The sequence below is a fragment of the Muntiacus reevesi genome, chromosome 4 (assembly GCF_963930625.1).
Source record: "Muntiacus reevesi chromosome 4, mMunRee1.1, whole genome shotgun sequence".
NCBI lineage: Eukaryota > Metazoa > Chordata > Mammalia > Artiodactyla > Cervidae > Muntiacus > Muntiacus reevesi.
The window spans coordinates 27,422,557-27,449,662 of NC_089252.1; the positions used below are offsets into that span (position 1 = coordinate 27,422,557).

Genomic DNA, 27,106 nt, shown 5'->3' on the forward strand with positions numbered 1-27,106 from the left:
AATGAAACCCTTGTGGTGTTCAATGATGTAAACAGGGTTTTCATTGCTGGAGCATCCTTGACAGATGGTTATCCAGCTTCTGCGAGAATACCACTGCTCGTCCCCTCCCCCCAGGAGGAAGAGATCATTCCTTTACAGAGTCTGCTCTGTCACCGAAGAGCTCTCACTGTTAAAAAGCGATTTTTGAAAAAGTTGAACTGAAGCATATGTTCCTAAAATCTTTACCCGCTGGTGCTGTTTCGTCATTTGGCACCGCACCGAGCAGCGAGTGCGTTCTCTTTTCCTCTGAGGTCATTCATTTCATCATTTTTCGTTCGACAAGTATTTTTGGTTGTTCATCACATGCCAGGTCTTTTTCAAGGAACAGGGCAATGCTGGTCAGCAAGATGGGCAAACTGCTTGCAGTGGAAACTTACCTTGAGAGATCCTTCAAATACTTGAGCATCATCACCTTTCCTGAAATCTCTGCCACAGGCTGCACATCAGACCGTTTCTTCAGTGGAGTTTGAACATTCTGGTTCACCCTTCCCTTTCAACCAGAGGAAAGTGAGCTTCCCTCCACGACTGAACACACACCCTCTGAGTCCTGCCTGTGCTGCCGAGCCATCCTTCTTGCCTTTGACTCAGATGCTGCACTAGAGCAGCCCAGGGAGGACTTGGCGTTGTGCACCTCTCCATCATCCTGTTGGCTCTTGTTAATAAGACTGTGGTTAACAAAAACTCGTGGGTGTTTTTCAGATGAACTGCTTACCATCTTGCACTTTAAAAAGTGATTGTTGAACTCACATGTTAGACCTATAAGTAGAATTTTTTTTTTTTTTTTTTTTTTTTTTTTTTTGCAAAAAGGCCCTAACATCAACACCATCTGGAGACCCCAGCTGGCAACCTAGACACATAGAAGCCCCAGCAATCAATGCCAGTGTTTGTTATAAATCCTTATTTGGACAGAGGGGCATATGACAACATCTGTAAGTTATGGGTGACAATAGCTGCTAAATCAGTGGAGTACACAACATACACAAATATATAGACACACAGATACACAGGCACACACACACATTCTTTAAATTTTTAAATGATCAAAAAGTAGTTGATGAGTTTCAGCCTACAGCAACTTTGAGACAACGTTAAGATTTTATTTCAGTTCATGGTCTATGGTTTTCTTAAAATAGGATTTCTCCACATCAGGCAATGGAGAAAAGACCCATTGCAGACATTCAGTTCAGTTAAGTTTAGTCACTCAGTTGTGTATGACTCTTAGCGACCCCATGAACCGCAGCACGCCAGGCTTCCCTGTCTGTCACCAACTCCCAGAGTTTACTCAAACTCATCTCCATTGAGTCGGTGATGCCATCCAACCATTTCATCCTCTGGTGTCCCCTTCTCCTCCTGCCTTCAGTCTTTCCCAGTATCAGGGTCTTTTCAAATGAGTCAGCTCTTTGCATCAGGTGGCCAAAGTATTGGAGCTTCAACATCAGTCCTTCCAGTGAATATTCAGGACTGATCTCTTTTAGGATGGACTGGTTGGATCTCCTTGTAGTCCAAGGGACTCCCAAGAGTCTTCTCCAACACCTCAGTTCAAAAGCATCAATTCTTCGGTGCTCAGCTTTCTTTATAGTCCAGCTCTCACATCCATACATGACTACTGGAAAAACCATGGCCTTGACTAGACAGACCTTTGTTGGCAAAGTAATGTCTCTGCTTTTTAATATGCTGTCTAGGTTGGTCATGGTGTTCCTTCCAGGGAGTAAGCATCTTTTAATTTCATGGCTGAAGTCACCATCTGCAGTGATTTTGGAGCCCCCAAAAATAAAGTATGTCACTGTTTCCACTGTTTCCCCATCTATTTGCCATGAAGTTATGGGACCAGATGCCATGATCTTAGTTTTCTGAATGTGGAGTTTTAAGCCAACTTTTTCACTCTCCTCTTTCACTTTCATCAGGAGGTTCCTTAGTTCTTCTTCACTTTCTGCCGTAAGGATGGTGTCATTTGTCTTCTGAGGTTATTGATATTTCTCTTGGCAATCTTGATTCCAGCTTGTGCTTCATCCATGCAGCATTTCTCATGATGCAGTTAAATAAGCAGGGTGACAATATACAGCCTTGACACACTCCTTTTCCTATTTGGAACCAGTCTATTGTTCCATGTCCAGTTCTAATTGTTGCTTCCTGCTGCATACAGATTTCTCAAGAGGCAAGTCAGGTGGTCTGGTATTTCCATTTCTTTCAGAATTTTCCACAGTTTATTGTGATGCATTGCAGACATGTGTAGGTATAAATAACGGGATTTTGATCACCCCAGTTATTAGTGTTTGACATTCCTGCTGAAAAATGAATTTAACAGAAAATAGAAATCATCTATTTCTAAGAAGATGTATATCTTATTAAAGCATATCTATAGTTGTTACAACAAGTCTTCATTTGAGGACTTAGATCTGAGTAGATGGTTATCCCCTAAATTGATAGAACAGAAATGAATCTTTTATTGCATTTGGAGATGTGAACACTGTTTTTTTGTTTGTTTGTTCATTAGTGTTTTTTGGATTTGGGTAACTCTGTGATTTGAACCCTGTCTCAGGATTCTCAAGTTTGCTTTTTTAATTATTCCTCAGTGAATCTTTTGCAGGGCACCCTGGTGAGGGTTTGCTCACTTGTAAGGGCCAAGTCACTGACACCTCATTCTGTTATTTTTCTTTCTTCAATGTGGACTGTTTTTCTTTCTACAGTGTGGTTCCTTCTGTGGATGCTTTAGTTTGCTGTAATTTGGGGGAAAAAAATGTCTTTTACCCTTTTTTTCCCCCAAATGGAAGCATCATCATACCCTGTTGTTTCAAGAGTGGAATTGCGAAGACAGGTGTCTTTGCACCGGGCCATGGCTTCTTTGTCCTTCATTGGCAGGACTGATGTTGAAGCTGAAACTCCAATAGTTTGGCCACCTTATGCGAAGAGCTGACTCATTTGAAAAGACCCTGATGCTAGGAAAGATTATGGGCAGGAGGAGAAGGGGATGACAGAGGATGAGATGGTTGGATGGCATCACCAACTCAATGGACATGGGTTTGGGTGGACTCTGGCAGTTGGTGATGGACAGGGAGGCCTGGTGTGCTGCGGTTCATGGGGTCGCAACGACTGAGCGACTGAACTGAACTGATGCCTCCTTTGGGCCTCACTCTAGCGGCCAGTCAGTCTTTGTGATGGAGGTGGTTTCTCCTCCCTGTAAGGTTCCCAGTCTCTGAGGAAGTGTCCCTGTAACATAGGAATTCATCAGATTTTAATCACTCTACCTTCTCAGTTGACTGTGACATGGCTCTGCACTCTTCATATGCTCTTATTCTTTTGAGTGTAACTTTTGTTTCTAGTGTCTGTGTTAAAAAGTACAGGAGACTACTCTGCCAACCTTCTGTTTCTTTTTTTTTTTTTTTTAATATGATCAGTTTTCATACATTCAGGTTTTTTCAGATGGACTCCAGGTGACTCCAGTAAAGGTAGTCTCTGCCTGACTTCCATAGTTGGTCCGTAGTGTGTATTTACATGACAGAGACATAGATCAGATGGTTTTAGAGGTGTTATATTTTGGAGGTTGTACCTTGCCTCTCTCTAGTGTTTTTTTTTTTTTTATGTAGAAGCCCACTTTCTGTCTTTGGAACAGATTTTGGATCAACTTCTAAAATAGATGTTGATGAAACCTTTGTTCATGTCAACACTTGGAACATATCTGGGTCCACTATCATTATATTCTTGTTAGTTTTTGAATATCTGAATATTTAGTTTACCAGATGCTCAGATGAGGAGACTATTAAGTTCTAAAAAAGTGCTAATACATGGAGGACAAGCCTCTTCACTTATCTGGTAGAAAACAAACAAACAAAACTTCATCACAGGAAATGGCCCGTAAGTTCTAATTCCTAGGGTCGAAATCTCTTGTCGTGGCCCCTTCATTCACTGGCTCATGTTGTAGTCTAACCAAGGGCATTTCTGTCTGAGGGGAAGCACCCAATAGGCTACGATGATCTTCCTCTGACATCAGTTGGCCTCCCCGAAGTTCTCCTTTCCCAGCTGCGCTTGACCTTATTGCGCTGTGCATTGAATGGTATTTTTCAAGCCCAACAAATAAGGGCAAGTTCATTATCACTTTTGTCTTTTATTTCAGAATTTCTTTGTAAATTAATTATTCTCAGGTTAACAGGTATTACAAATTTAACAGAGTGTTGATGTGGAAATTTTCAGAGCTAGGAGGGTATTTGTGTTCCCAACATGTATTCAGCAAATATTTGTTTTCTCTCCTGGCTAAGGAAGTCTGTCTGCTTTACTTTGGAAAATACCAGAGCCCAGCTCACACTTATTACTTATGGTAGTGGGGAAACAGTCCCCATTTCTAGCAATTATTTAAATTATAACTGTTCCTTTGGAGCATTTCTGTGTGGTTTTAAAGGGCAAAAATAAGGAGCCGCCTTCATGGGATGATTGGAGCAAAAATTTGACAGAGCTGAATATTTGTTCTCCTGATTCCTTTGTGAAATTAAATCCTGCAGATTTTCACATTATGCATATATGTAATTATTCCTTCAGCTCAGTCACTTTGATTCGCCATGGCATCTTTTGTTGACTTGTCATCTATTCTGTCAATGTCGAAGACATTTATTAAAGCATCTTGTTGCGTTTATATTGTAGGAAAATGTTCCCTTATGAAGTAATCTCACACTGACTACTCAAACTGATGAAGCCCCAGTATGGTATTGTCACTTTACTAACGATTAGCAAATTAGTAGATGGCGTGAACTCTCAATCCCTATTAGTGCCACACTGTCAGAAGTTTAGTAGTTTGATATTTAAATGCCCTAATGACTTAACCCATAAATCATAATTATAATTTATTATTTTCCTAGGCAACCATTTAAATAAGCTAAGCAAGGTACATCCTTTGTTTTGCTGATTATTGATGTATAATGTCTGGTGGTTTCAATATGCACGTGTGTTGAAATGTATAAGAATCACCTTACCTTTGGTATTCAGATTGTTTGTTTATAAGTGTATTTTTGTTGTTGTTCAGTCGCCAAGTCATGTCCGACTCTTCGAGACCCCATGGACTGTCTCATGTCCATTGAGTCGGTGATGCCATCCAACCATCTCATCCTCTATGGCCTCCTCCTCCTGCTCTCAGTCTTTCCCAGCATCAGAGTTTTTTTCCTATGAGTCAGCTCTTTGCATCAGGTGGCGAGAGAATTGGAGCTTCAGCGTCAGTCCATCCAAAGAGTGTTCAGGGTTGATTTCCTTTAAGATTGTCTGGTTTAATCTCCTTGCTTTCCCGGGGACTGTCATGAATCTTCTCCAGCACTGCAGTTCGAAAGCCCCAATTCTTCAGTGCTCTGCTTTTTTTATGGTCCAGCTCTCACATCCGTACATGACAACTGGAAAAACCATAGCCTTGACTATTACGGACCTTTGTCAGCAGAGTGATGCCTTTGCTTTTTACATTTGCATAAAATGTGTTATACTTCTTGAGAAATTTCATAAACATCATATTGATTGCCCAAAATTCCAAGGGACAGCTAAGATGGGGTGCATCTGGGGGTGCAGAAGGGGAGCGTTTCTATGTTCATGTAATGAAACTGAGTTCAGGTAATGAAAGCTGAGGTGACTCACTGTAAGAGTAACGAGTGGCTGGAGGTAGTCTGGATATTGTCTTCTGATTTCTGTCCCTTGCACAGAGTCCTCCCTCTCTGGCTCATGAGAGCAGTGCTGCCCAGAAAGCCTGCTTCAGGTGGAGCATTTTGTGCCCCTTCAGCTCTCTCACCTCCCCCTGCGTGTGCCAGAATACACTTACTTGCCTGGGGTTTTAAAGTCCTTGTTGCCAGTCAAGATGCACAAGGTCCACTGTCTCAACCTTTCTTTTCCAAAATGACCACAAATCACTACCCAGCATACTGTATGCCCCAGAATATTTTCTACTTAAGAAATAGAAATTCATTGCTATGGAAGATGAGAGAAGATGTAGGTAGTCCACATAAAGTCCCATCTTGGTTTTGCCAGATGTAGCTCGTAGGGGAGAAATTGACAAATCTTTTGTTTTCCCCGAGTACTTGCTGTGAAGTGAAGATCTAGTGTGTGAGAGCTCTAGACAGCATCAGAAGACTGTATAAAAGCAAAAGTTACCAAGGTTCTATAATGATAATATGTGATGCTCAGTCATGTCCAACTCTTTGTGGTGCCCTGAACTGCAGGCTCTTCTGCCCATGGAAATTCCAGGCAAGAATACTTAAGTGGGTTGCCATTTCCTTCTCCAGGGGATCTTCCTGACCCAGGGATCAAACTCCGGTCTCCTACATTGGCAGGTGGATTCCTTACCACAAGTGCCACCTGGCAAGCCCAGTAATGATAATAGATTTTTAAAATTTATCAAATGTCTGCATGTTCCGGGTGCTTAATAGACACTTTCGTTTCTACTTATGTTGCAGGTAAGGAAATTCAGATGCAGACAGTTTAAAGTGATTTCCCCAAGGTGTTCCCTTAGCAAGTGGTGGCACCAGGGGTTGAGTCCGGGTCAGTGGGATGTCCGCTCCCGTGATCTTTCTGATGAACCATGCTGCCTCCATAGGGTGTGCTGAAAAGTCAGGTCAGTGAGGGACCAGACGCAGCAGGGATGAGGTATTGGAGGAGGCATACTTTGAGAACTATGCTTTGCAGAGTGGCATTTTGGATAGATAAGGAGGCAATAGTTAAGGGGTGTGTGTCTGAGATCAGATGGACATGGGAGGAAGATTTTTATTGGAGAAAACATCCCAAAATGTAGACTGATGGGACACAAGTGAAAGTGTTATTTGCACAGTGTTAGTCCGACTCTTTGTGACCCCCATATCCCATCTGGGCTTCTCTGGTAGCTCAGATGGTTAAAAATCTGCCTGCAATGTGGGAGACCCGGGTTTGATTCCTGGGTTGGGAAGATCCCCTAGAGAAGGGAATGGCAACCCAATCCAGTATGCTTGCCTGGAGAATCCTCATGGACAGAGGAGCGTGGCAGGCTACAGTCCATAGGGTTGCAAAGACTTGGATATGACTGAGCAACTAACGCTTATTCACTTATCCTGTCTCAAAACCCTTGAGTTTCACAGCGAGGAACTGAGCTGGCTCTTGAGGTGGGAGTCATCCAGTGATGGAAGGAGAATTAGGTGATTATGGACTCTGGAGAGGACCATCTGGATGAAGCAGACTTGAAAAGCTATAAACAGAAGGTGAATAAAGTTGTGCAAATCAGTTGTGTAGTTGGCATCATAGTGGCCTTTCCTGAGATTCATTGCTCGATTACTGTGTAGTTCATTGATTTAGAAGCTTGATACACCTACAATTCTAGGGACAAGACATCATAGCCTTATTCCTATGACCACAGTGGAAACTTTTGGATCAGTGAGGTCAAGTTTAGGGAAATTTTGCTTCCTCTCTACCTTTCTCTCTAGGTCTTTGCCCCCTCATCACTGTACCCCACACCTCCTTCCCTTTGCCTCCGTGGTTCTCTTCCTCTTTAGATGAAGACAAGGAATTAAATAATCTCGACAGTTCTTGCCAGTCCATCACTTCCAGGCAGAGAGGAGAGATGGAGAGAAGCTTGGCCTCTGATGCGATTACTCAGCTGCTGAATTAATATAATCCAGACCTTTTTCCATCCCTGGGCTTCCTGTCATGTTAGCCAATAAGCCCTAATGACTGTGTCAGGCAGTGAGCGAGGCATTTCTGTTACTCTCAGCGAGTTGCATCCTGGTTGATGAGGATCACCTTGACGGTGGGAGCACAGGCTTCATGACTGCGGGGGCGGGAGAAGCTGGTTTACAGGCTTATAGCTCGGAAGGGGAAGTATCAAGACGGATCGAAAAGCTGCTGCTTTCTCAAGGGTCTCTGCTTTTCTGCCGTGGGCCTGAGGTGATGGTCTGTGGTGGAACCAGGTCACTTATTTACCCAGTATCCCCAGGGCCTCATACAACGCCAGCCACGTCCTGGCTGTAACCCTAGGTGATAGATTAAATGAGTCAATGAGTCTGAACAGAAGTTTGGCGATTTACCGAGAAACCGGAAATGAGGTCAAGGACAGTATCATCTGTTGCAGGGAACAATATGCAAATTAAAAGAAAAATGAAGTCTTCAGTAACTTAGAAAGATGGAAATGGGATGTTAGCTTGTGAAATGATGAAAAGTATTTGGGCAAAAGGAAATTTTGACTAAGCTCTAGGGTCTTACTCCTTTAGTCTACAAAAAACTGTTTTGGCAACAATTTCTTCTCTATCCCTTGTTTTGTTTTTTCCTGTCTGTTTAAATGGATCATTTCTTTTTTTTCTAAATTTCTTGCAAAATATTTTGATGTTTTGTATAAGACTATAAGATAGAGAAGTACAGGAAGAAAAATTAAGGGCTTTTTCTAGGTCAGATCTTAATAGAAACTCACCATTGCAGTGATGGATGCAGTAAGTGAAGATTCCATCAAAGTGTTCTTGTGAGTTGCCTAGAAGTGAAGTAAGGTGTTGGAGAAGGCAATGGCAACCCACTCCAGTTCTCTTGCCTGGAAAATGCCATAGACGGAGGAGCCTGGTAGGCTACTGTCCGTGGGGTCGAAAAGAGTCGGACACGACTGAATGACTTCACTTTCACTTTTCACTTTCCTGCATTGGAGAAGGAAATGGCAGCCCACTCCAGTACTCTTGCCTGGAGAATCTCAGGGACGGGGGAGCCTGGTGGGCTGCCGTCTATGGGGTCGCACAGAGTCGGACACGACTGAAGCCACTTAGCAGCAGCAGCAGCAGTAAGGTGTTAACACTAAAAACCCTCTGAGTGCTTGCATAGGGACCTTGCTGTGATTGTCTTCACACCCATGGCCTCTTTTCTTACAAAGTAATGATCCAGAAGTCATTCAGAGGGTTAGATTTTTTTAAATTGAAAGGAAATTCACTCTCAGAGAAATTTTTCCTTTGGTTTCTGTCTTAGAACTTTCAGGCTGCTGTAACAGAGGGCTGTAAACTTACACAGAGAAATTTATTTCTCACTTCTCTGGAGGCTGGGAAGTCCAAGATCAAGACTCTGGCTGATTCACTGATGGTCTTCTTCCTGCTTCACAGGCATGTCTTCTCATTGGGTGTTTACATGGTGGAAAGGGCAAGGGAGCTCATTGTTCTTTTTTTTTTTTCCCCCATAAGGTCACTAATCCCATTGTGGGGGCTCCACCCTCACGACCTCATCACCTCCTAAAGTTCCCACCTCTAAATCATATCATATCAGGGGATAGTGTTCAACATATGAGTTTTGGGGGAGCTGCAAGTATTCAGTCTTTAACAAGTTCCTAACATAAAATTTAGTATTTATTAAACATGAATTTTAGTATTTGGGGGAAGAAAAAGATATATAATTCTAGATTTGTAAAAAGGACAGAAGAACCTTAAAAGGAAATTATCACTTTGCAGCACTACAGAACTAAGAATATCTTACTTGATCTTTTTGCATGGGTCATCCTGTCAACAAATTATCTGGTATCTATGGGGTCCAAAATGACATTTGCTTTCTCAGATTTCTGGAACTATTTTGTGGTTATATGTCCAGTTAGCTGAGAACATGGTGTAAAGAGTGGTTTTAAAAATAAAGATTCCATTGAGGGAATGAGTATATGTGCTCAGATATGCGCCTGAGTCTAAATTTTTAACTAACTCTTAAAGGGAGCTCATGAAAATTGAAGTCTCAGCCTCTCATGGAAATGTAATCCTTTTACTCTTCTCCACTGATTTCAAAGAGGGCTTGTTGCCCTCACAGTGGAACTCTACTTTGGAAAATCTTGGCAGCATTACAACACCGTGCCCCAACGGAGGTAACATAATTTTAGACTTTAGTTTCTGGAGATGGAACCCAAATCGTCTCCTGCAGGGCTCCCTGGAAGAGGCCTGCTCAGCTGCTGTGATGCTCTGTCTTCTCAGTACTTTTGCCAATTAATCCTGCCACACAGTCCCCAGGGGCTTCCCAGGTGGCACTAGTGGTGAAGATCCTGCCTGCCAATGCAGGAGATGTAAGAGATGCAGGTTTGATCCCTGGGTCAGGAAGATCCCCTGGAGGAGGAAATAGCACCCCACTCCAGTATTCTTGCCTGGCGGGCTACAGTCCATGGAGTCATAGAGTCGGACACAACTGAGCATGTACAGTTTACAGTTTAGACCCCAGCTAGGTTTGATGTAATTATTTCACGGATGTCCTGTGTGGGGTGGGTGTATACCCCTGTCTTTTAGGATAGTAATTTTCAATTGTTATGACTGGGAGGCGTTGTCAGAAACACATTTGACGATGCTGTATATTATGTATTTCACAAGAGAGCACGCTTACCCTTGACTGTGATGTGGGCCTTCCAGGTGGTGCTAGTGGTTAAGAACCCCGGGATGCAGGGGACATAAGAGATGAAGGTTCGATCCCTGGGTCAGGAAGATCCCCTGGAGGAGGGCATCACAACCCACTCCAGTATTCTTTCCTGGAGAATCCTATAGACAGAGGAGCCTGGCGGGCTACTGTCCATGGAGTCACAGAGTCAGACACGACTTAAGCAGCTTAAGCACATGATGTACTCCATTTTCCATTCCATTCCGATTTATACTAAGAATCTGTCCTTATCTGCAGTTTGAAAAGCAGTGTGTTGGCCCTGCTTTCTAGGGTGGAGTACTCAGCCCCAGTGTCTTCAGCAGAGTTCCTGTCTGTTCTCCAGCAGAAGTGGTCCTCTGATGACGGCCATGACTTACCCATGCCCACGCTCACTCTGTTAGTGCTCATGCCACCCTCAAGGGGCCATAATGCTTCTGGAGGATATTTATTTATTGAACATTATGTACTGGATATGAAAGTATTCCATGTTTGTGAATTACCACCTGTTTGCCTTACAGTCATGCGTTAACTATGAGTGCTACGAGTCTATGTCTGTTTTACAAATGAAGAGAAGTTCATCATTATACCAAGAATGTAGCAGAGAAGGGACACTGTGTTTAATGCTGAATTTTTCCCCCAATTCTATTTTTTTACCTAATAACAAATCTTTTATGTAGCTCTAGATTTCTTAAAAATATGTAATAAGAAAGGTATATGAATTATTCTATTGATATATAGAGTCATCATTAGTTTTTTCCAAGTTAATAATTTGTATTTTCCATGTTGTAGACAGGACTAAAGTCTCAGGGATATTCATCTGATTTGCAAATCATAAGCTGAACTTCGATTAAGAACAAGGAAGTTTTGATAGTTGATCTTTGGTCAGTGTTTACCAATGGCCTCAAGGCCATCTTCTTACAAATATTTTTTTGATAATTACCACAATTAAAGCATACTTACTTATATCGTAGATAGATTTTTATTTACAGGCAGTTATGTTTCATTTGTGAGTTTAAAATGTTTATAGCTATAATTTTGAAGTATTAAAGTGATGGAAGCACATCCATTTTCAGAGAAAAACAATTTAGCATTACGAATATGTTAACTTTGGACTTGATATTTTGAAAGGTAAATTACAATTTTCAGTGGAGTAGCTAATAACCATATCACACAAAGGCAGTTCTAAGGTCTGTTTGCATATAGAAGGGACAAAAGTCACATAATTCAAGAAACAATTGATGCCTAATTGTTTCGAGTGGGCTAGGATACATCTGAAACCTGCATATGAAAGTCTGGAATTATTGGAGATGATGGGTGGCTGCATCTATAATTATACTTTCAAATATAAGCAAAATAGTAATTCAGATAGGCCATGTCTTGTACCACTGGTATATCTGCAGGAACCAAGTAAATAGGGTGTGTTTTGAACATGCAGCAAAAGCTCATTCTATTTATTTTGTCTTTGTGTCCTTCTTTGGGAGGTAGACTCATTAATGACAGCATTAATGCTAAACCCAGCAGTTTGGTTAGTTCCTTAATTCATAAATGCCTTTGAAACATATTATAATAAAACTTGGAATATTATAGTTTAGCCATCAAGGTTCTTTGGAGGCTAGCTAAACATCTGAGAAATAAATATTTATACTTCTGCTGTTTTAGGTACACACACAGTATTTTGTACAGATATAGTTCTTGATGTGTAATCTAAGAAATTACTTAAGTGATAAGATTATGAAAATTAGTTACAATTTTAAAAGTTTTTCAGAACCTGTGAATTTGTTTTAATTTTGCATTTGGTTCCAGAAAAACCAATTCATGGGAATTTCACATTATTAAAGTAGGTCGGAAGTATGGTGATGAGTTGCCATGAACTCCGTGTAGTTATCTGTGTCCCACTGTCTGTATTGTTTGTACTGTTCCTTTATTTTTATTTTCTGACAATAGAACACCTTTATTATTTTCTTTTCCGCATATGCACCGTCACATGTCCTGGGAACATCAGAAGTGTCCTAGATCAGCAGCCAACTCATCTTCGGTCATTTCTTTATCTTTTCATTCATTAACTCAAATATTTGCCACAGAGCATCTTTTTAGGGTTATAAGTTAATAGGTAATAGTTCAACTTTGCAAAATATTTGACCATCATCACCCTTGGCCAGCAACACCCATGTCCTTTGAAGGCTGAGCACATAGAGCCTCGCAATATGTTAACCATACGATTCTATGAGTTCATGTGATTATATGAAGTGAGAGAGGAAATGGCACATATGTGTGTTTCTTTTGAAAAATTTTTCTAATTAAGTTTGTACTAAAATAGCCTTGAAGGTCTTGTATACATTAAGGCAACTCTGCTTCCACCCATAATAAACCCTGCTTTTTTCAGACCTAATTATATTTATATATGCTTGTAAGGGTTTTTTGTCATGGCTTAAATTACTGTATTGTAACAAGCCTTAGTGCTCTGCTTCTTCAAAAGATTATTTTCCTTATTAAAAAGTGGAATCAGCATTATTTTAATAACACCAAGTAAAATCTTATATGTATGGGTGAATAAGTAAACTGGTTTGACCATTGCTCATTAAAAAGTATTTTTCCTTCACTTCAGGGCCTTGTATTGATGGCTGCTTCCCAAATTTCAGATCGGACTTGGGCAACCTGTCATTCTGGCCACCGGAATTTTAATTTGCTATTATTAGGGGAAGCATATAAATTGCCAAACCATTAGGAAGTTGAGTCCATCAGTCAAATCTGAAACTGCTCCCATAGAAATTAAGGGAAAAGTTCTGTAGGTTTCAGTGTTATTTCTTCTGTATCAGGTTGGTGGATTGGATAACTTGATGTTCATTCTTTTTCTACACAGAAGAAGGTGATTTAGTAAGTAACACAGTGTTTATCTTTTCTTTATAGTAAAAATTCCTCTTCAAGCTGTATTCTCTATTGCTGCTGAAATTCAGTGTACAGAGCAGGTTTTGTGTCTGTCTCTTGCCTGAGGACTCCCCATGGGGCTCCATGGGTCAGCGGTGACTTAGGGACAAAGTCTAGCTACCTGAGGCAACCACACAAGGCCTTCGGCTGCAGGATCTGGCCCTAAAACTCACCCCACAGCCTTTGGGGACACTCTTGGGCTCCTATTATTGATGGGTCCTGCTGCAAATTGAATCATGTTGCCGTATCTTTGGGGCTTCCCAGGTGGCACAGTGGTAAAGAGTCTGCCTGCCAATGCAGGAGACACAGGAGACTCCTGTTTAATCTCTGGGTCAGGAAGATCCTCTAGAGTAGGAAATGGCAACCCACTCCAGTACTCTTGCCTGGAAAATTCCATGGACAGAGCCTGGTGGGTACAGTCCATGGGGTCGCAAAGAGCTGGACACGACCAGCATGTGCGCTGTATCATTGCAGGCGCTGATCTGTTGTCCCAGAACCTACCAGTCCCCTCTGTTCACCTTGCACTTCTGGGAACTTGGAAGTCACTTCTCCACACTAGCTTTGTAGTTCTGGCATGCTGGCCTGTGTCTTGTTTATATCTTCATCCCCTTTGCTGAGCGCAGCACACTCAGTAATATTTGAAATCAATGATGGATTTCACTTACTTATTCTCTTTATCCAGGAGATTAGAAAATTGGAGAGATTTACCCAATATTAAGATTTTTTTCAAAGGTAATTACTGTTTGTCGATGAGAGATTAGAAGCCTCCTGGCTGTGTTTTATATTATCTTATGTGTAGCAAATTTGCTTGAGTTCCAGATACTAGGTTAGTGGCCTAGATGTTTAGCTTAATTATCATAACAAACAGTGGGGTAAGTTTTGTATATACTTTAAAGGGATTGCATAAACAAATTCAGAAAAGCTAAAGAGTTTGCACAAGCACCCAGCCGGTAAAAGAAAGATACTGTATTTTATCAAAGGCCATGTGTCGTCTCTCTAAGGCTGGAGTATACACTGTTCTGTATGTTAAAGAAGTGATTCATTTTTATTTTTTAAAGTTGACGGTAGTCATATCACATTCCCCAATTATTCTGTTTAGGTTTTATTTATACACCCATTTGTTTGCATGTACATGCTTAATCGCTCAGTCTTGTCTGACTCTTTGCAACGCCTGCACTGTAGCCCGCCAGGCTTCTCTGTCCATGGAATTCTCCAGGCAGGAATACTTTAGTAGGTTGCCAATTCTACTCCAGGAGACCTTCCTGACTCAGGGATCGAACCCATGTCTCTTGTGTCTCTTGCATTAACAGTGGATTCTTTACCACTGCGTCACCTGGGAAGCCCATATCCATTTGAGGACAGCGTATAATTAAGCAAACAGTCACAGATGTCAGGGTCTGTTTTTCTCTGAATGATGGCAGTCTTCAAAATAAAAAATGTTTGTATAGTTTTAAGACCATCGCATCTGGATACTTCCTCTAGAATAACAATGCATGACCTTTTATCAGTCTCATTTTTATTAAAAGTTTCCCTGTTTTTCTTTAAACGTGAACACTTGTGCTGTTGATCTGAGAAGTTCTAAGTGTTTAAACAGTACAGGTTTAGCTATAGATTTCATCTCGTTTCCTGTAAAAATGCTCTACTTAAGATAAGTTTTCATGGTTTTCATTTTCCATACTATGAATTTAGGGAGAATGATGACATCATCTTGCATACTTTCTACACCCCCAAATATGTCTTAAATGGTAAGCATAAGTATTTTGTAATTAGGAGCTCTGAGTTGTAAGTCATAAATGGTATCTGAGATTTAGCCCTTTCGTGCATGGTGTACGTGTGTGCTCAGTCATGTCCGACTCTTTGCAATTCCATGGACTGTAGCCTGCCAGGCTCCTCTGTCCAGGGAATTCTCCAGGCAAGAATACTGGAGTCAGTTGCCATTTCCTCCTCTAGGGAATCTTTCCGGCCCAGGGGATTAAACCCACATCTCCTGCATCCCCTGCGTTGGTAGGCAGATTCTTTACCACTAAGTCACCTGGGAAGTTCCTCAGCCCCTTTGCAGCTGCTGCTAATTCGCTTCAGTTGTGTCTGTCTCTGTGCGACCCCATAGACGGCAGCCCACCAGGCTCCCCCGTCCCTGGGATTCTCCAGGCAAGAACACTGGAGTGAGTTGCCATTTCCTTCTCCAATGCATGAAAGTGAAAAGTGAAAGTGAAGTCACTCAGTCGTGTCCAACTCTTGGTGACCCCATGGACTGCAGCCCACCAGGCTCCTCCATCCATGGGATTTTCCAGGCGAGAGTACTGGAGTGGGGTGCCATTGCCTTAGTCCCTTTAGTGTCCTTCAAATACTGAGCATAATGACAGCCCCTGTTTTGCAAACCTGTTAGGATGCGTTAACAAGTTAATATCTATAGAATGTTTAGAACAATGCCTGATCATATTATGCATGCATATTCAGTCCCTCAGTCGTGTCAGATTCTTTGCGACCCCACGGACTGTAGCCTAACCACTGGGCTCCTCTGTCCCTGGGATTTCCCAGGCAAGAATACGACTCTTTGCGACCCCATGGACTATACAGTCCCTGGAATTCTTTTTACCACGGTGCCACCTGGGAAATGCTAAATAAATGTTTATTATGATGATTTAGGGGTTTTCTTCCACACCTTCCTTTTCAACTTTGATTTTCAGAAAGCAAGTTAATTTGCATTTAATTGTATTAGGGTAGATAAATTCATTCTTATAAAACAAGTGTTTGGGTTGAATTCCTCATTCCTCTCCCTCCTCGTTGTATGTCCACTTAATTCTGGCCTCCTTTTTAAGAAGAAAATAAATTTTAAAGTATTATCTTTGAATCTTGCTCTCTTCCACTTCCTATCTTCTTTGGAATCACTACTCGACGATACTAGTTTTTGTATTCAGTATATTAATTGAGCGGCGGCAGTTTCTTTATTCATTCTAAGTACTTTGTAAATATTGGTTAAATGAATCAATGACTGGGCAGTAATGTGCTGGGTTTCTGACTTCTTGACCTTCAGAGGAAGAAACTTAAAGAGTTTTCTCATACTTCATAGTCTGAAACCTAAATATTAAAGTAGAAGTTCTTCCTCCTCCTTCCCCAACTAATATTGGAGTCACAGTATGGCGCTCTCCCAGATGGACATAAAGCTATTACTTGGGGCTTCCCTGCTGGCTCAGTGGTTAAGAATCTGCCTGCCAGTGTAGGAGAGGCAGGTTCGATCCCTTGGTCGGGAAGATCCCCTAGAGAAGGAAATGGTAACCTTCTCCAGTATTCTTGCCTGGAGAATTCAATGGACAGAGGAACCTAGAGGGCTACAGTCCATGGGGTTGCAAAGAGTCGGGCATGACCAAACAGCAACAACAAAAGCTTTTACTATCTAAAACTCAGCCAATTTTTTAAATAACTCATATTTGTATCTAACACTCTTAAAATTTGTGTTTGTATCTAACACTCTTAAATAACTCTCTTAAAATTTCAGAACGCACACAATGAGTAGGAAGTGTGTGCTCCATAATGTGAAAAGTGTAGCAACTGACCTGAGATACTGCACTGCACAGCCCTTTAGTAGCCATTAAGATTGAATCCATTTCCTGGGTTGGATTTCCCCTCGACTACCATCCCCCTCTGAACTATAGCCAATTATCTTATTTCTTTAAGTGAGTCATCCTTTAATCATTATTAGTCAGTGAGGTTAAAAAGACATGAGAGATAAGGAGGAGGTGAATGCTCTGATTTAATACTAAGTCATTGTCTGCCTGTCTTTTAAATACAGTAATCCTAGAGGAGTAAATTTAGGTATTAATTGTAAGTAAATATGGTATTGGGCTTTCCTGGTATCTCAGCTGGTAAAGAATCTGCCTGCAATGCAGGAGACCCCGATTCCATCCCTGGGTTGGGAAGTTCCCCTGGAGAAGGCATAGGCTACCGACTCCTGTATTCTTGGACTTCCCAGTGGCTCAGAGGGTAAAAAATCCGCCTGCAGTGAGCGAAACTTGGGTTCGACCCTGGGTTGGGAAGATCCCCCGGAAGAGGGCATGGCAATCCTCTTCAGAATTCTTGCCTGGAGAATTCCATGGACAGAGGAGCCTGGCGGGCTACAGTCCATGGTGACTGTCCAAAGAGTCGGACACGACTGATCGACTAAGCACAACTCACAGCACAATAAATGTAGTATTAGATCAGAATACTTAGCCAATTGAATTTGGAAGAGAAGGTAAAAGAGCTTTTCAGAAATGTTTCTTTGGCTGATGTTTAGAAAAACAGGTTTTTCTTTCATTTGTTTTAAAATCGAGAATTTGAAAATGTAAAGAGGGACATTCATGAAATTGGGAAACGCATGCATGCTTGGTCTGGGTTCTGAAAACCAGGATAAAGGGGTATGGTTTCTCTTTTTCTGAGATTAAAGTCTGCTGAAAATTTTGGCAACAACTATTTTTTATTGTAATAAGATCAGTCCACAGCATATTCAGGCATTTTGAATGAAAATTGAGTTTGACTGAAGAAAATCATGTCCTTCCAAATGAAAATGAGCAGATGTACAAAACGAACCTTTAAATTAATCCTGGATTTACCCCTCCTTGTAAGGCATGTGATAATGTGAATGCATCATTTCACTGTTGAATTGAAACTGACAAGGGCGAAGGGGAAGCTGCTGCAGATTTAGTTTTTTTTAAAATTACATAATTTGGGGGTTTCCGGAGAACAACTGTCTTGAGACGAAATTGCCTTTCTGCTTAGAAGTCTGGCAAAAGGATACTCTTTAAAGTCATTTTACCTTTGACTTATTGTGAGATCATTTTTAAAACTGAGAGAAATCTTTGAATTGAACATGAGTCGTATCTCCCGGCCTGTTCTCTAACTGAATGCTGTCTATTATTTTAATCATGTTAATCTACTACTTAGTGGAAAACGCTGCTCTGTGGCCACCCCAGAACAAAAGTGCTTTCTGTTCTTCCTCCTTCAGTGAGCTGGCCTTCCCATCACCCAGAGTCCGGTGAACATTCAGGGGTTTAATCCGAGCCGATCAATACATTCCAAACCCTTTATTTAGTGAGATCAATACAGTGTAATGAAGTCTGCATTCTAGCTCCTTTCCAGGCAGCCCAGCCAGGCCAGAAAGGTGTCTGTTTTTCTGTTCTAAAGCACAATCAAAATTATGGTGAAGGACTTTTCTTATTACCCAGGGACAGAGCTACACTTTTAAGTTCCTATTGAACAAATTCCACAGATCACTGTCCCTCGTCCACCCAAAGACAGGTCTCCCATAATAATAAGGCATGAAGAGAAATCATGTGATTCCAGAGGGAAAAATTAGTATCAGCAAAATACTGCTTCAATGATATCCATGACTTAATCACACAAGATGATTGCTGCTAACGAGTTGGGAATAAATCCCTTCTTTGTATGAAAGTATGCCCACAGGTTAGCTGCATGCTTGTGAAAAGTCTATAGATTATTGAAGAGGTGATCTGTCAACTGTAATTTTTTGTATAGATTCATTTGCAGCAGGAAGACTACAAATTGGAACATATCATACTTTGTTCTGAGTTTTTAATGGCTTGTTCAGGATTTGCTCTTAGTGAGACTTTTAAACAGTTTTCACCTTAACTTTGAAAATGTTTATATATTTGGGATAGTGTTCTAGGGCATTTGGGGTATCAGTTTTCTGACCCTTGCATCAAGATATGCAGGCAGAACTGAGGCCTGAAAATTGATCCCTTCTACAAAGAGCTAAAACAATGTGCCACCTTGTTGGCTACTTATACTTGCCGGCTTCAAATACTTTTATAAACTTTCAGCCTGGCCTAAAAATGCCCTGGGATTGTTATTTCTTCCCGTATTCTATCTCAGTAAAGGTGGTCCTATTTATTAGAAATTACTCTTTTTTCATGTGCCAGTAAATCATTAATATGAGACCCACTGGAGATTTTTCCATTTTCTAGTTTCTGCTTTATGAAGTGTTGTAAGCTACTGTTTATATTCCTAGGCAAAAGTGAAGTATGGCACTAGTGTGCCAAAAGAGTTATGTCTAAGAAAATTTGGAGGAATCACCTTATAAGTTGTTGAATTAGAAATGTTTATTTCTCAGTGCTTTTGAAATTTCATTTTATTATTATTATTTTTGGCCACGCTGCTTAACTTATTACCTGGGATCTTAGTTCCCTGGGCTAAGGGTGAAGTCTTCCCTGTGAAAGGGTGGAGTCTTAACCGCTAGACCACCAGGGAATTTCCTCAGTGTTTTATAGGTAGAAATCTTCAGGACTTCCAGGTAGTCTGGTGGGCAAGACTCCACACTCCCAATGCAAGGGGCCCAGGTTTGATCCCTCATCAGGGAACTAGATCCCACATGCCTTGACTTAAGATTTTGCACATTGCAACTAAGACCTTGGGCAACCAAATAAATAAATATATAAAGAGAAATCTTTAATACTGACAATTTCTACTTAACCATAGTTTATAAGACTGTAGAAAAGACTAGAATTCTAGACTCCAAAGGAATTTTGCACATGGCGTAGGCCAGCCCCTTCTTCCATCGAGTCAATGTATTAAAAAAAAAAAAATAAGAACACAATTTAGCTAACTTAATTTATGTTGACATTGCTTGTTGAGTAAAATGAGATTGTGAACATACTCTCTCAATAAGAGCCAGTGTGAGGATGAATAGGAAAGAAAAACTCTACTTGGAGAAAAAGCACTTTTGAACACCTGCTGTCTGTGAATACTTTCGCGCATATGTGGACAGAAACAGTTTTGCTTTCTCTGAACTTTTCATCTAATAGTGAAGCTGAGCACAAAGGCGGACAGTTGTTTTAGGGGATCCTTGAAGGAGTGATTGCTTGTGTCTGAGGTGGAGTATGGGAAAGGCTTCCTGCAGACTTGGCAGTGGCACTTGACCTTAAAACAGAGGCCTGAATTTGATGAAACCAGCTAGGATTGACTGCCTGGCATTCATTGGGTAGGGGCTATCATGGTGTCTAAGACTCTCAAGATATGAGTAACTAGAAGATTGCTGATACCACCAACTGAAATGACCAAGACCAAATTTCAGGAGTGAGCAAGGAAGGCCACTCACCTTTTCTAGGACCTATGGCTCAGCAGAGAGAAGGATGTGTGGTTCTTTTGAACCTTTCATGGTTCATCACCCCAGTGTGAGTGTGGTTTATTTTATGGCATGACAGTGACCTTGTTTTTCTTGGTAACACTAATCCTGGGCACACAGTCAGTACTGAGTAGATTTCTATTGGATTAATGAAAGAGAATGAAGCATTCTGATCATTGGAAAGATAACTGATCCAGTAGTGTGACTTGGGTTTACTTGAGGAAGAGGTTCGAGATTCTTATCTGTGTAGTTAGTTACAGTTGGTACTTTAAAGCCTAGAATCTAGAGAAAAGTAAGCCTAGGCCTGCATCGCAGGACCCAGATGTGGAGCTGAAGGAGGTTAAGGGAGAAATCAGTACAACATAAGCAAAGGACCAAAAAGAAATTTCAAGAATGAAAGAATGACTAAGGAGTTAAAATACTGCAGGGAGGCCAAGAAAAATGAGACATAATGAAAAGGTTGCATTTGTTCAATGGGCAGCCTTTTGAGGCCCTTGGAGAGCAGCTTAAATTGAGCGGTTAAGATGAAAGTACGTATTTCTTTAAGAAAACATTCCCATGCTTTCACATGTCATTTGTAATGATGTGCTGGACAGTTTAGTTTATTTAAGTGTTTTCTATTGACCCTTCACCCCTGGGTAACCAGCAGGCTGAGGATTTCTTGTGGTCGTTTTAGTTGATTGAAAGCTGGTTAATGAGTCAAACATATTCTGGGTACTGGATACTTATGTGAAACTGTGCAGAAGAATAACATTAGTGTTTCACTGTGGTTTCCATGGATTTTGTGTTTGTCCTTGACTTGTAATAAGCCTGTTAGCTGTAAGCTGTCCTGGTGCCTGTGGGTAGAGTCAAAGTCCATGAGTAACAGCTTACACCTGTGACCAAAGAGAAGGTGTGAAACCCTTGCCAAACAATTTAATTTTGAATCAGGAAGTTGTTATCAAAGGAAGTAAAAACAAGAAGACAGCTTTTAGTAGGACGGGTGATATCTGTGTTTGGGGATGACCATTTCTTGTCGTGTCTGAGTGGTTCTATAGGACTGTTTTTTCACTCTTAGGTTTACAATTTAGAGCAGGATAGATGTGGTCAATGGAGTACCATAGGTATCCTGTCTGACTTGGGCATAAATCTTGTCTTCCTTTTATATCTATCACTTTTGTATCACTGCTCATCTGTCTTCTTTCTTAGGGCCATATCTTGTCTTTCCAGTATACACAGGCCATTTAGCCATGTCCTATTGGATGAAATATCAGTTCTGGTCATAGACAGATATATGATGTGTTTTATATCTATGAGTAGGTAACAATAAAACTTTTTGGAGAAAACTAACTTACTTATCAAAATCTGTATCTTTTCTATGGTGGAATATCCTGTGATTTCTTGGCTCAAGTTCTTGACTAGTCATATTTGAAAGCATCTAATCCAGACAGAAGTATTAGGGAGAGGAAGTTTAAGACTGTGTTGTATCTGTCACCATCATTTTGCATCTGAAAATGACTAGGCCCTACACCCACACAACATATGTGGATGATACATACATATATGTGTGTCTGCACGTATTGTTTCAGCCGTGCGTGTATGTGTTTGACATAATTTAGCCTGAATGTGTAGGGATAGTTAAAAAGAGTGGCTTTTGCTCACTTGGGTTATGAATTAGGTAAGATACCAAGTTGACTGTGTGAAACAGGAACTAGAAGTAACATTACTGTGACTTAATCAGGAAAGATGTTGATTTCCCTCACGTATGACCATTTAGAAGTTGCCTTTGGACATTCAGGGAAGATAGGGTGGCTTTGCTTCATGAACTCATCCAGAGATCTGGCTGTTTTGTTTACTGGCCTGCCTTCCTAGAATGTTGCCTTCATTTGCACACTCCAAGAGAACTCATAGTGAAGTTCACAAGCCCAGCAGTGGAAAGGTAAAAAAATATTCCTTTTGGAGTTATTTGCATTTTTTCCAAAGATTTTATGTGGACCATTTGTTTAAGTCTTTACTGAATTTATTATAGTATTGCTTCTGTTTTATCTTTTGACTTTTTGGCTCTGAGGCAAGTGAGGTCTTAGTTACTGGACCAGGGATTGAATGCACACCTCCTGCCTTGGAAGGCGAAGTCTTAACCACCGGACCACCAGGGGAGTCCCCAGACTCTACTTTATAATGGCATGCTTTGGAAGTCACACACATCCCTGACCCTCTCACCTCACTGACCAGAGGGTTCATGGAAGACACAGCCACCTGAAGAAAGGCAGGGAAAACTTTATTCTGAGCTGCTGTGTGTCCAACTAAAACTTCTGTTACTTTGGAAGAAAGTGAAACTAAATCCTGGGCTACAGCGTCTGTCCTAGGACATAATAGAGTTTGTGTATCTAAATAGCAGGAATGTCATTTTCTGTATTCTCATTATTACAGGTCATCTATTGAATGTCTGCTCAATAATGGTCAGTGATTCAGTAAGGCATTATTGAGTGCTTTATGAATTCTTCGTAAGGCATCCCCTTCAAATGGAAAACATGATGGTCTCAAATTCCAGAACTCTGATCTCTGCGGAATTTGGTAGTGTGGTAGATGGCCCTGAATTACTGATGGAGGCCCATTTGTTTCCTCAGAGGCTAGGGGTGGGCGTAAGTTTGATGCCTTCTCGAATGCTATTCTACTCATTCATTTATTTTGGTTCTTTATTAAACTCTCTTACGTGGTGGTCCCGTAGTAGGCACTGCCTGAGATAGAAAATGAATGGGAGACTGACTTTTGCATTAAGGCATTTATACTTCTCTCTACATCCTGTGAAAAACTGTCCTTGACAGTCAGGGCTGTAAATGGCAGCCCACTCCAGGATTCTTGCCTGGGAAATCCCACGGACAGAGGAGCCTGGCGGGCTATAGTCCATAGGGTCGCCAAGAGTCAAACATGACTTAGTGACTAAACCACCACTACATTCCTGTGAAAAATTGACCTTGACGATTGTGGTTTTATACCTGGTGAAAATCACAGGGAAAATTGACCAAAAGTGTCTTCCTTATTCCATTTACTCAGACACTTCTCTGTACCAGATTCCCTGAACATGATCTACTTTTGACCTGGCTGTAATTGTGCAAAATAGTTTTTGAAGATTCAAATTCTTTGTTTCTTGGACCTGTTTTTGGTTTTGAATGTCCTAATGTATTTCGAAGTACCCCCACTGTATTCAGTTGGTTGTGTCAGGGAGCAAAGAAAATAACTTTTATTTATGTCTATTTAATTACTGAATTTTCAAGATTCAGAAAGTTCTTTTTTTTAGCATAACAAAATGTACTTTTAGCTAGTAATTATGCAGATTCTTTCCTAAGCAATTCAGATTTTAAAATTTCCCATTTAATCACACTACAATTTATGGATTTTTTAGAATGAACAATCTTAAGAAATAAAAGGCTAGTTTTAATTTTTTTTTAAGATTTATTTTTGCTTGCGCTAGGTCTTTGTTGCTGTGTGGCCTTTTTCTAGTTGCGGCGATCAGGCTTCTTGTTGCAGTGACTTCTCTTGTTGCAGAGCTCGGGTTCTAGGTGCACAGGCTTCAGTACTTGAGGTGTGTGGTGGGTTCAGTAGTTGGCGGCTTACGGGCTCTGCAGCACTGGTTTGGTAGCTGTATCTCCGCCTGTGGGATCTTCTAGGACTAGGGATGAAACCTCTGTCTCCTGCATTGGCCGGTGAATTCTTTACCACTGAGCCACCAGGGAAGTTCCCAAGGCTAGTTTTAGTACAAATTAATGGAATGCATCAATAATCATTAAGGTATACTGGCTAAGCCTCTCTTAGTTATATTTGGGTTTGATTCTTAAAATCCCAAACACAGCAAAACCCGGACTGACCTTTGTATGGCTTACATCCTGAAGTCAGCACACACACACACAAACACCACTCTTCAAACCTTAAATGTATTATGAAACAATAACATAGCCACAAAAAGAACAGAATAGTGCCATTTGCAGCAACGTGAATGGACCTCGAGATGATCCTAAGTGAAGTAAGTCAGAGAAAGGTAAATATCATGTCACTTATATGTGCAATGTAAAAAAATGGTACACATGAACATATATACAAAACAGAAAGCAACTCACAGACATAGGAAACAAGCTTATGGTCAGCAGGGAAGAGGCAGGCAGGGAGAGATAAGTTAGGACTTTGGGATTAACAAAAAAGAAACAAAGAACTGGTCACTTGGTTTTATCTTTGTTTCTCTTTAGTGAGAACTTTGAATCTTGTTCTTTTTAGCAGTATTCTTTTGAAATAGTTTATTCTCTTTGATTATGTTAGAACAGAGAACCAAAACTGATGTTACTAAAGGTCATATTTAGTAAAAGTTGGAGCGCTTTGCTTGGCTATAAAAGTGTATCAGTACATTTCTGGCAAAATCAGCATTTATTCCTAATTCTTTTTTTTCCAATTACACATCTGTCCTTTCATTTCTGACTCTTGTTTTGACCTCTGTCTACTCTGTCCTTTAACATATAAATATATGGATATTAATTATCATATAGACAAATCTTGAAAGATTCTGTTTTATGGTATGGATAAAATCATATCATGGGGAAAAACACTCTGTGTTTTGTCTTTTTTTTTTTTTTTTCCAGAAAAGGAAACTATCTCCATTGCCATACATGTGGCAAAAGGGAGATAAAATTTAAATGAAGATGAGGGGTTATCACATCACTAATCTTTGCTTTTATTTTTAATAGATTAAGTCAGATAAGTGCCTGTCTTGGCATATATGAAAACCCTTGTTCTTTTTTCCCCTAGGATTGAACATATTATTAGATAACAGGCAGCCTAACCTGTCAGTAAGGAAACTTGAGTTTCAGGGTCAGCTCAGCTCCTAACTCCAGCATAACCTTACTGTGTTTGCAACATCCTGGGTGCCTGTCTTCTGATTTGTAAACTGAAAGGCTTGAACTGTGTGATTACTAAGATTTCTCCCAAGTCTGTGATTATCATTTTACTGGCTACTTTTATCTTACACTTAATACGAAGTAAAACAGAAAGTCAGCAGTTTTTAGAGCCACTTTCTACAAAGCAGGATTTGTGTGTAAATCTGTACAATTCATCTTAATCTGAAAGATACACATTTCTTGATAGCTTAAATGCTTCATGAATAAAATTTGTGACCTAGTGATATGAAACTTTTGTCCCTGGATGATAGCTTTCTGCCTCCTCCGACTATGATCCAGGAACACTTACATAAAATCTCTTTGAACTAGTTCACAAGCGAGGCTGTGGGTGTGAGCTTGGTGTGGGCATCCTACCAGTTATGCCGCCTTTACATGTGAGAGGATGTCCAAACCAGGAAGAGATCTCTCCTACCAGCTAGCTGTGAGCATCTGTACCTATTGTATATTTTTCCTGTATTCACGTTCCCCTTGGATCACATCTGGCCATTATGGATTTAGTTCTCCTAATTTGAGGTTGGTACTTCCAGTCTCAATCTTATTTAAAACAATTTGGTTTCCAGAAGTAGGCGTATGACTTTCTGTTTCTGTGTCATTGCTTCCCCTTTGGGTAGTAGCAGCCAGTTTTGAATTTGAAGAGAATATGCAATATCAGAATAAAGAAATGAGTGAAATGAACAAGCGACTCTTGAGACTTCGAAAGTTAGAAGTTCTGTTTCAAACATATTATAACTTGTGAGGGAGAAAGAGTACAAAAACTAGATTGCAGGGGCAGTTGTGGGAGATGAAGTTGTTTAATGAACCCTCCAGATTCCCTGGAGTGGGAAATGGCAACCCTCTCCAGTATTCTTGCCTGAAAAATTCCATGGACGGGAACCTAGTGGGCTACAGCCCATGGGGTTGCAGAGTTGGATACCACTGATCACGTGCGCCACACCCTGCCTACAAAATTTAAATAATCTAGCTTTTAAAAAGATGAAATACTGATTCTTCTCTCTTCATTCCTAAGACAGATATTAACACTTACTGCATGAAACAAGTAGCTATTCCTTTGGGGTATGCCCGTATGAATTTTTTCGGTTTATTTTAGTAAGGGCTGGTTAGGGTTTGGTTCAGGAAATCAGGTGTTCAGACTTCCAGTGGTTCAAACATTGAGTGGCTATTGTGTCACCATGACTCTGAGCTCAAATTCAAAGGCCAACAGGGAAAGAGCTTGAAAACTGTTAATAAATGAAAGTGTTTGGAAAAGTATGAAACACATATTTTTTGCTCTTGACTAGTTTTATAGGGAAACCTTGAATGTCAGTGGCCTTTAGTATCATTTAGTATCCTCTGGCCTTTGGGAGTTCTTTCTAAAATAGGCAAATGCACAGTCAGGGTAAGGGTTCATTCACTCTCCATGTAAAATCTTAGTGCTAAGGAACCCACTTCCAACTGAAATAATTTCCATGAGAAACTTTGCTTTGTACTGAGCTAAAATCCATGTGATCTGAAATGGTTCATAAAGAGCATTCAAAATGCACCTAGTGTCTGATCAGAAAACAAGTTAAAGCAGTTAGTAAAATTTAAAACATTATGCAAATATCTATTTTCACCTTCATTCTTATAGATGCTCAGGCTTCAAAGTTATCTGAGTCTGAAACTTCTATGATTATTACTCTGTCAATCAGTGACCTCTCCCTAACAAGTTGTCCTTCTGAGCCTAGCAATTTGAGGTCATTTGGATTGAAAAATAAATAAAATTTTTTTTAAAAATTGCCTAGGGAGAACT

At 40.6% G+C, this 27,106-nt stretch overlaps 1 protein-coding gene across 1 annotated transcript in view; it reads left to right on the plus strand.

Moving 5' to 3' along the window:
• CDH2 (cadherin 2) overlaps window positions 1-27,106 on the plus strand; it is a 253,633-nt gene that overhangs the window by 48,080 nt on the left and 178,447 nt on the right. The window lies entirely within an intron of this gene.